Below are 8,116 nucleotides of genomic sequence, written 5' to 3'. Positions count from 1 at the left end.
TTGAAACCACTGATTATTTGAGAGTATTAAACACTGTAAAACAATAAACCTAAGCCAGACAGGAAAGCTCTAATACGCTAAACATATACTCGAATAGTTAACTGTATTTTCAAACAATAATTGTCTTTGTTCCTTGCATTGATACTCAAAATACTACTGAAGCAGGGTTTCCATTCATTCTTCTCTCCTAACTAGCATCCTTGTTAATTTAATCCCGACAAACCACGAAGAGGAAGTTGCTAATCTTGCCGAAAAGAACCGAGAATTTCAAAAACAGCTGTAGTCTACGTCATTAAGTGGGCAGACCGTTGTGACTTTTTCGCGTGTTCAACATTTCGTAGATGAACTGTAAACATATATTTCCGGCAATGTTGCCATATATTAAAATGTGTGAATTGTGGTAGATGAAAAGCCGTGTTTTATTTTGAGTTTCCACGATATAACACGGCATTTTATTCTGTATGCATTGGGTATTTAACACTCAAAGGTAAGACGAGAAAGTAGCTCTGTGTATTAAAGTAAACCGCTTACCAAGACTAAGAAAACCGTTTTTTGAGTTCATTGTCATTAAAAGTGATCCATTAGACAACCGCACAAAGGAAGAAGTCTACTAGTAAGAGTGAAGTGTGAAGTATTTTGAAAACTAAGTCGATGAAGTGTCATATTAGAATCTGCTAAAACGGTAAGTAGTTCTGAACTGTTTTAAGCATACGAAAATTCTGTATTGTATTTTATGTCGTTATTTTATTTACTAACAGAGAAAATCATTATAGGCCCTATTGTGTGGTTTCAATAAAAGTAATAAGGAATGCATTCTTTATTAGGGTGACCATACTCCTCCAGAATGACATATTTTCCAGACTTAAAAACTGCGCGCTGAGCATATCATCAATGTCGTTTTTTATTGCTCCTTTTTTCTAAATAATTACCTTAGAAATTCTTAATCCTTTTAGGATTTATGGTATGTTTATATTAGGGATGGCCAAAATTTTCCGGAATCCGGATTCCGGAAATTTTGTTTTCCGGAATCGGAAAATTTACTTTCCGGAATTCGGAAAAAATCCGGATTTCGGAAAAATTCCGGAATTCAGAAAAATTCCGGAATTCGAAAAAATTCCGGAATTCAGAAAAAATCCGGAATTCGGAAAAATTCCGGAATTCAGAAAAATTCCGGATTTCGGAAAAATTCCGACATTCGGAAAAATTCCGGAATTCAGAAAAATTCCGGAATTCAGAAAAATTCCGGATTTCGGAAAAAATCCGGATTTCGGAAAAATTCCGACATTCGGAAAAAATCCGGAATTTAGAAAAATTCCGGAATTCGGAAAAATTCCAGGTTTCGGAAAAATTCCGGAATTCAGAAAAAATCCGGAATTTTTCCGAGATCCGGAATTTTTCCGAGATCCGGAATTTTTCCGATTTTACTTTCCGGATTCCGGAAAGTAAAAATTTTGGAATTGGCCATCCTTAGCTAGTAGCTGTTAAAAGAGAAACACAATAATGAATAGGCTATATATACTGTATTAATTTCTTGTAGTTGGATATGTCTTTATCATTTACATAGACAATTGCTACTGCAGTTATTTACTACTTTATGAGAAAGGTCTTATTTTCACACACAAAAAAGTCGCCGGTATGTCTCAAACATTATCGCGTTCCCACCTGCAGCTGCTCCAAAGCACTGCAAACTACTTTTTAACCAGGCGAAAGGCAGTGAAGGAAAAGAAATCTCAACAAATATTCTAATAACATTCGCTTATTGTCAACATACCTACAGTGAGCGCAGAAAGTGTTCGTACACCGTGCATACTTTATATTGAAAACAGCTAGCATGAGAACGGGAGGTGGAATATATATATATAACCAGAATTAAGACTACACATTCATACATTTTATTTCTATATACAAGAGGAAGGCCAAACAAACACAATCACTGTTTTGTTCAGAAGAAAAGAGAGAATTCCTTTTTTGTAAACGCAAAAAGTCACCGTACACTTATGCTTGAATTAATGCTTATAAAGTATATTACGTTATTTAATATTTTGTGGGATTACCCTGTGCGTTAATGATTGTCTGTGGTCTTCGTGGCATTGATTTCACCTGTAGTAGTTCGTAGTTCTGTAGCTTCGGGACTGATTATGTCCCATTCTTCTTGAATAGCTTTTCTTAGGCCTTCTTTAGTAAACAAGCTGTGCCTTCTGATTCTTGTCTCCAGAACAGATCATAAATGTTCTATGGGGTTCATGTCTGGGGATTGGGCAGGTGTGCGAAGCTGTTTCAAGGTATTATAGAGTCAGGGGCGGATCCAGAGGGGGGCGATCGCCCCCCCCCCACAAGAGGAAAATCTTATTTTATATATAAATAAACCCATCCATAACAAGTTTGGAGCTCTTAAAAGTAGCAGTATTACCGCCGACCGCCCCCCCCCCCAGAAGTCCGTCCTGGATCCGCCCCTGGCAAACCTTGCAGACAGGCCTTGTTCAACAGTACAAACAATAATTGCGATGTATAATGTTTCTATCACTGTGCGAAACCATAAAAAAAAAAAATAATAAAAAAATAATAATAAAAAAAAAGAACTGGAAGACCAAGAGTGTTGAGTGAACAAGTTAAACGTTACATTATTAGGGAAAGAAAAAAGGTTCCAAAAAGTAGTGCTGTGCAATTGGCAACGGATCTGGAAACACGCGGTGTTAAAGTATCAGCCAGTACAGTGCGGAATATTTGCAGGGTATCATGGTCGGATAGCCAGGAAAATGTTCTGGGTGAACAAGGCAAATCGTATAAAGAGACTAAAGGTTGAAAAAGAGTATAAAGATAAGGGATCAGGCTTCTTTCTGGAATAGGGTCATATTTTCGGACGAAAATAAATTTAATTTTATCGAGTCCAATGGGAGGCGTATGGTATGGCACAAGGTGAATACAGAGATGAATCCTCAAAATCTCGTCCCTAAAGTAAGACACGGAGGAGGGTCCGTGCTCGTCTGGGGTTGTATGAGTGCCTCAGGAGTGGGTCGTCTCCACCTTATCGATGGAGTGATGATCCACAAAGTGTATATTAACATATTAAAGGAATATCTCCATACTAGTGCGCAGAAGATGGTTCTTGAAAACAATTTATTGTTCAGCAAGACAACGACTCCAAACATACAGCGGAAAATACTCGATTGTGGCTACTCTATACAGGGGCGGATCCAGGACGGACTTCTGGGGAAGGGGCGGTCGGCAGTAATACTGCTACTTTTAAGAGCTCCAAACTTGTTATGGATGGGTTTATTTATATATAAAATAAGAAAGTTTCCTCTTGTGGGGGGGGGGCGATGGCCCCTATCGCCGCTCTGTGGATCTGCCCCTGAGGTTTGCTATCTTTCTCAAAGACTTACCCTTCTTATGCACTTTAATAATTACTTTTCTTGTCTCCTCATTTGTTTCTGTTCGGTTGCTTCCCATTTCGACAGCCCACCTTGCAGTTTTTTTCACTCCTATTCACAACTAAACTCATTCTGTTACTCGTCATGCTATACAGAGGTGTATACTCAGGTGAATACTAGTGAACCCCAGTTGTGGTATCTTTGATTCGTATTCGTACGTCAGGTGTACGATCACTTTTTGCGTCTACTCTATACATTTTCTACGGAATTTATTTACTTTCTGACCATTAAACTTGTCTTTGTGGTTCTTTATTGATATATTCATAAAGCTTAGTTTTCATTATTCATATTGTGTGTGTTATTACACTTCTTAAATTTTCTGTTTCTTTTTCGCAGGCATTCTCGTTTCAATAGCATAGGTGTACGAACACTTTCTGCGCTCACTGTATGTACAGTAAATACGAATTTATAATTTTTGACTTTACGAAGTGTACAATGTAATTGTTCAATAATTAACATAAGCAGGCATTCATTAATTTATATTAATATAATAGTTAACAAAACTAATAAGCGGGTGATTTATGACTCAGTGGTAGAGTTTTCATCTATGGTATTCTAACCCAGGACATGTGGGTTTTCGATGGCTAATTTTGTGTTCGAAAATTTTCCCGGTGGTACTCTTGGTTCCCTTTCTTATATTTGTTCCATCATCACTCATTAACGAATTTAGTTTATCAAAACTCTACAGCCATATATTCATTCTGTCCGTCAGTGAAACAAACAGTCTCAAGAACTATCTGATGGATTACCAATCAATTTTGGCCATGATGTACAGAGTCAATAGTTAAGAATCGAGTTCCCTGATGAATGTAATATTCAAACCGGAAGCGGTACAAATCAACCATTTCCGGTTTTAACGTTAATCATTATATAGTAAATATGGTAATAGATAGCGAGAAGCGGTTTCCAGTAATCGACATATATAACATTCATGTAGATAGAATGTTACCTAGTTTGTGCATCTGCTGAAAATAATGAGCTTAGGTATTTAGAGAGCATTTTCCGCTTTAGAAAATGTGTGCTTGGTAAAGAATGTAGAGAATTAGCTGAGTCAGGCACGTAGCTAGAATATGGTAATAGGAAGGGGGGGGGGGGATCTGTCACGAAATACTGTGGTTATTTACCAGGGGCTCAATCATTCTAAACTATTTTATTGGCAACATATATTGGTTCGTTTAGCCAAGATTTCTAATGGGGGCATGATATGAAATACTGTGGTTACACACCAGAGGCTCGATCAATCTAAATATTTTACTGACAATATACCCATATTGATTGGTTAGGACAATAAAATGAGGATATATTAGTAAGTATTTTAATAAGAAGCAATGAAGAAATCTCGAGTAAAAGAATATAAAAAAAGTATTGAAAAAGATATCGTCTTCCGAGGTCATTCGAACGGTGTCGAGAATTTTGTGTCTGGGAAATTTGCGCCCTACCTCAAGAACAGGGAAAATTGCGCCTGCGATGTACCTCCACCGGGAAGTTTGAGCCCTGCGAAATAAAAGAACCTATTGGAGCTTACGCATTTCCTCGGAGGGGCTGACATTACAGCATAAACAATCCTTCCCCCACAACCATGCCATTTGTGATTTATTTTCATTGTGGCTATATAAGGGGAGAATAAACTTCAATATAAGCCAAAAGAACACAACGGATCAACGCAATCACTGCTTCTTCCAGAGATGATTTTGGGGGAACACTGGCCTCCCCAGAGCTCTCAGAGTGCCCCCTCGGAGGAGACCAAAATAATACGTCTATAATATAATAATAAATAGAATAGTACCAGCAGTGACCCCCCTCCGGAATACTAAATGTGCCCCCCGGAACATTTTTCCTGAAAGAACGACTGAACGCAATTGTGTGTTTGAAGTGTAATTCCAGCAAGTAAACACACTGTACATAGTTTTCTTGATAATATTACTGAACTGATTTTACATTCACTTTACATTTTCTTTTCTATATTTTGTGTCCTGAAACGCAAAACAACTCTCAAGGATTGTGAACAGAGATATCTGGGTAGAGCCAAACAGCCTTTTGTAGATTAAATTATACTCTTTGATTATATTAATAAATAATTATATATCAGTCATTTATACGTTTATTGTAAATTTTGTAGTATAATGAAAAATTGTATTTGTATGGATTGCCCTTTAGTGAACTAAAATTGTATTTTTTTCATTTGTTCGGAATATTATAACGGATGGAGTAACTCACTGAGACGATGAGAGGCAAGCCTAGTTCAAGTGCGAGTGGAAGTTACTTTACACAATACAATAATAAGTTGAATTTTAGGGCGCTAACATCCCAGTGCAAATATATAGCCGGCGCATTTTCCCCTCTTTTTGCGGTAGGGCGCAAACATCCCAGTGCAAATATATTGCGAGCGCATTTTTTCCTATTTTTGTGGTAGGGCGCAAAATTCTCGCATTCAAGGAAAATATAATGTCCGTGAAGTTGACAAGCCACTTATGTCAGACTCCAATTTCGACTTTAAACGTCGCTAGTGCTACGTTAGTGTTCGATAGTGACGCAATTCGTTAGTACTCCAACTGCATGCCAACACGCCCACTTCTAAGAATCATCTCAAAAATGAGGTTAACCGTTAGAGCAAGTAAGTGCTCATTGGTGCCATTAACATTAACGTTAAAGCCTTCATCGTACGGCCCTTTGAGTAATAATAACACCACGTTTTTTGCTAGTCTCAATGCGTCCCTATATTCTCGCGAATATTCTGACGTGCCTAAGTTAGTTACTTTTTTTGGGGGGGGGGGGACTATTGTTTATCTGTTATTGTTTATTGCTAGTCTGCAGAGTAGTCCTTACATTAATATGCCATTGTCCTTGATAATCATTGCGTATTTACAAGCAATTTGTTATTACTGTTAGAAGATATCAAAAAACAACAGATAAAATCGACTACTTAACGGTTCATATTTTTCTTTTACAGTACATAAACGATTAATAATAATAATAATAATAATAATAATAATAATAATAATAATAATAATAATAATAATAATAATAATAATAAGACTATTCCAGCATAAAAGTTATCAATTGCATCACACTGGCAACAAGCGACGCATATTTTAACTTCATAAAAAATCGTTTCTCACGATTTTCTGGAAAACTACGTATGATAACATCTTCATTATGTCAAGTTGTTTATCTCAGTGTGATATATGTCTTACTTCTGGACAATATCACAGTAAAACAAAAATTAAATATTAGGAGTACATCGTACTTTTGGACTACATCTCATTAACCATGGGAAGATTGAGTAGTGTATACTTTAGGATGTAAGTTTCAGCTTAACTTGCATCATACATTCTTAGGATTACAAAAAGGAAATTTGTTCGTTTGCATTTGAACAAAATTCTTAGGATTACAAAAAGAAAAAATAATTTTTCCGAATTCCGGAATTTTTCCGAAATCCGGAATTTTCCCGAATTCCGGAATTTTTCTGAATTCCGGATTTTTTTCCGAAATCCGATTTTTTCCGAAATCTGGATTTTTTCCGAATTCCGGAATTTTCCCAAATTCCGGATTTTTTCTGAATTCCGGAATTTTTCCGAATTCCGGAATTTTTCCGAATTCCGGATTTTTTCCGAAATCCGGAATTTTTCCGAATTCAGGAATTTTTCTGAATTCCGGAATTTTTCCGAAATCCGGATTTTTTTCCGAATTCCGGAATTTTTCTGAATTCCGGAATTTTTCCGAAATCCGGAATTTTTCCGAATCCCGGATTTTTTCTGAATTCCGGAATTTTTCCGAAATCCGGAATTTTTCCGAATTCCGGAATTTTTCTGAATTCCGGATTTTTTCCGAAATCCGGAATTTTTCCGAATTCCGGAATTTTTCCGAATTCCGGAATTTTCCGATTTTACTTTCCGGATTCCGGAAAGTAAAAATTCCGGAATTGGCCATCCCTAGTTTATATACTATGGCATAGTATCGTCTTTGACCGCTTATTTAGGTTCTATAACAGGTATTTAAGCCGGTTTTTATTATTATTATTATTATTATTGGTCAAGTCAAGGATAGACCAAAGAACACCCCAGATGCGTTTTGAAACCGGATGGTTGACTTGGCGGCGCCAAGTGGGAGCTAGGGTGTGTGACATTTTTCTTAAGGCAAATTTAAAAAGAAAAATTCACTCCTTTATTTTCAAGATATCAGATTGAAACTTTTCATACGGATTGTGTGTACCTTTGGGTATTTATAACTTTTTTGAGATCCCTACACGAAACCGGGACCTTCTCGAGGGACGCAAGTGATCCGAGAGGGTGATTTTTTTTCAGAAAAATTTCTGGTTTTCCCGATTTTTCCGGTTCAGGGCATGATACGGACATGTAGGTGGTACCGTTGAAAAGGGCTCGTTATACTGAAGAAAATGGCGTTTGAACCACGACTCTAAGTCAAATAGTAATGATGCAGTATATATATATATATATATATATATATATATATATATATATATATATATAGAGAGAGAGAGAGAGAGAGAGAGAGAGAGAGAGAGAGAGAGAGAGAGTGTCCCAAGTCCCAGGAGGAAGGGGCAATGTTTTGAGAAATGGTAGTATGGGTGATTCTGAGCAAAAAAGTTCATATCAACATAAGTCCTAATCTCAACGGTTTGAGAGCTATAGGTTCTGAACCATTTTTTTTTTTTTTTTTTACTT

General features: G+C 36.7%; 1 protein-coding gene across 1 annotated transcript in view; it reads left to right on the top strand.

The window, feature by feature from the left end:
- The first annotated feature begins 367 nt into the window (after positions 1-367).
- Positions 368-8,116, top strand: part of LOC145662042 (putative peptidoglycan muropeptide transporter SLC46) — a 74,144-nt gene continuing 66,395 nt past the window's right edge. Inside the window, exon 1 of the mRNA XM_081727375.1 lies at positions 368-682. The gene's annotated coding sequence lies outside the window, so the exon portion shown is untranslated. The remainder of the gene's footprint in view (positions 683-8,116) is intronic.

This window comes from Thermobia domestica, chromosome 10 (genome assembly GCF_964235325.1).
Source record: "Thermobia domestica chromosome 10, izTheDome1.hap1.1, whole genome shotgun sequence".
Taxonomy (NCBI): domain Eukaryota; kingdom Metazoa; phylum Arthropoda; class Insecta; order Zygentoma; family Lepismatidae; genus Thermobia; species Thermobia domestica.
This window is presented reverse-complemented; position numbering and strand designations above follow the sequence as displayed.